This window comes from Lactuca virosa, chromosome 4 (assembly GCF_052849685.1).
Source record: "Lactuca virosa cultivar CGN04683 chromosome 4, Lactuca_virosa_CGN04683_v6, whole genome shotgun sequence".
In the NCBI taxonomy this organism is placed as follows: Eukaryota; Viridiplantae; Streptophyta; class Magnoliopsida; order Asterales; family Asteraceae; genus Lactuca; species Lactuca virosa.
This window is the reverse complement of record NC_136429.1, coordinates 131,804,487-131,807,726: the sequence shown is the minus strand read 5'-3', so window position 1 is coordinate 131,807,726 and position 3,240 is coordinate 131,804,487.

Genomic DNA, 3,240 nt, shown 5'->3' with positions numbered 1-3,240 from the left:
TAATAAAATAAATTAAATTAAAATACGCGTCGAAGATAAAAGATTACTTAGAACAAATAACTTTAACCTAGTTGTAGTATACGTCATAGCTTCATCAAGGTCACTATGCAAGAATGTTGTCTTCACATCTTGCTGCTCTGGATGCAAATCTTTTGCATTCATAATACCGAGGACCATTTTAATTGTGGTAATTTTCACAACCAAAGAAAAGATTTCATTGTAATGAACTCCCACCTTCTATTAGAAACCTTTCACCACCATATTGGCCTTATATATCTTGCTCTTATCAATTTCTTATTTGAATTAAATACCCACTTGTTTTTGTAGTGTTTTTTGTTGGTAACTTAACAAATGACCATTTCTCGTTCTTGTCGAGTGAGCACAACTTATCCTCCCCTACTTTCTTCCGCTCTATGGAATCTTACATCCTTAATACTTTTGGATAAGTTTCTAGTTCTCCCATTTCACTCAACAATAAGTAATTTGGTGATGGAAAATATTTGACAGGAGGTCTCCTTTCTCAAATGGACCTTCACGGTATACCCAAAGCTATGGTTTTAGTGGCTTCGTTCTCACTGTCCTCGACTTCGCTGCTTGAAGACAACACTTCGCTCTCACTCACTCAAGTATTTCAAGATGCTTTTATCCCATTACAAGATCATGATCATAAAATCATACCGAGATCAAAAGATCCTGTTAAAATAAGCTAGCATTTAAATTTGCTTGTAAAGTTCTATTTGTGCAATATCCATTATAGTTTGATGTTAATCAAGGTATCGACGGTAGAATCAAATTTAACGTTTCAAATATACATATTGTAGATGCGAACCAAAACAATTAGGAAGAAAATGAATTTAGTAAAAAAAAAAAAAGAAACAATATCGTTATGACCATACGTGTAAAGGCATATCTCACAAATGGACTAATTTATGTGAAACGATCATCTACCTAATCTGAGATGAATGTATGAAGTTGTGACATAAATTATAAACTTTCTATTGTTCTAATGGTTAAAATACTAAAGACTTAACTAGAATAAAGATTAAAAAAGATAATCAAACCGAGATAAGATCTTACGATTCTAGTCAGATCCTAAATTTCATATATAAATCATGATTCAAAATCATTCTTAATATAAATAGGATTGGTAAGATCTCTAAAATCAATATGAATATCTTATTTTAAAAACATAGATATAGCAATATAACATTTTCAGTTTATGTTTAAAGAAAGAGTAATTCTATACACACTGCCTCCTTGCTAATTGCACCCCTTTTAATTTTTTGTTTTTTAGTCTATTTTGTCTTTTATTGTTTTTTTTTAATATTATTTAATTTATTATTGTTATTACTAAAATATATTATAAATAACAATAATATAAATAATATTAAATAAAGTAAAATTTATTTTTTTATATCATCGAATATACTGACAGTTTGGGTATTATAATTGTGAGTTTGAGTATTATAATTGTGTGGTGCATTATGTGTATTATGCGGAACATAAATATACAGTCGAGAACTATATAAGGTTTTCCATTTAGCAGAACGTTTGATTTGTATGTAGACAATATAGAATGTTTCCTTATAGTTCAGACTATTCATATGTTATTTTTTTTACTATCGATGTGCTATTTTTTTCGGACTATTCATATGTTATTTATCATTCCGACTATCATTATGTTATTTTTTCCGTTTGGACTACCATCGTGTTATTTTTTTGGTCGGATTATCCCTATGTTATTTTTGTCGTTCAGAATATCCATGTGTTAGTTTTCGTTCGGATTATCTTCGAGTTATTTTTTTCGTTCTGACTATTCTTGTGTTAGTTTTTTTGTTCCGACTATTATTGTGTTTTTTATTGTTTGAATCATCTATGTATTATTTTTTCGTTCGGGTTATCTTTGTAGTATTTTTTTTGTTCAAACTATTCATCTGTTCTTTTTTTCGAACTATCCTGTGTTATTTTTTTGTTGTCATTTTCGTAAAAAGAAATTATTGGACAATTCATAAATAGTTTAAAAATAATAATAATAATAACACAACGATATTCTGAATGAAAACATAACACATGGATAGTTGGAATAAAAAAATAACACATAGATAATAGGAACAATAAAATAACACATAAATAATCTGAACGAAAAAAATAAAACATGAATAGTCCGAACGAAAAAAATAACACTGCGATGGTCATAACGATGTACATGGCTTCCATAATAATTATATATTCACATAACAACAACGATAATAATAATAAGGGATAATGACTTAAAAGGGTAATATATTCTTCGATTTGTACACATTTGGTCACTGAGTTTATTTTTTGTTCACATTTACCCCTTCAACTTGTTAAACTGTACACATTCAGTCCTTATGACCGGTTATTTCAGGTTAACTGGTAAAAATGTCTTAATAGGGTAATATATTTCTCATTTTGTACACATTTAGTCCTTAATATTTTTGTACACATTTAGTCCTTAATTTTTTTTTGTTGCAAAATAATTTTTTTTTGTTTTTGTACTCATTCAATACTTATGAATGTTTTCTTTAAGTTTTTCTCACAACATCTTACATGGAGCAATCATTAACGAGGTGTTTTAGGCTTTTGATGTTTATGTCCATCACGATCTCGACTACTTGGTTGCTTAGGTCATGTGTTTTGAACGTCATAACTTTTTCATACTATCTCGGATTTTAACGATCTTTATATCTATGCGTTTGTATTTTAGTCTACTACAACTTTCGTTTAGATTACTCCCGTTAAAAAGTAATATATTTATTAATTACGATCTTTATATCCATTCGTTTTTTATGAATGCATGTATGGATGTATTTTTATAAAATCGTAAGTAAAAACATATTATATTTTAACGGGAGTAATCTTAACGAAAGTTATAGCAGACTTAAAAAACGAACACGTAGATATAAAGATCGTTAAAATCAGATATCGTATGAAGAACTTACGACGTTCGGAATACAAAACCTAAGTCAAACCACAAGACCTATGCAACCAAGCAGTCGATGCCGCGATGGACATAAGCATCAACAGCCCCAAACACCTCATCAATCAGGGACGGACGCAGGATTTGGTAGTAGGTGTTGCCAGTCCGTAGAAAAAAGAAAAAAAATATCGAAAAATATCGAAAAATTTACACTGCGTACAGAAAAAGCAGGGGTTGTCGGTGCCACTGAGGGCACCCAAAAAGAACCGTCCCTGTTGTCAATGATAGTCTCATGT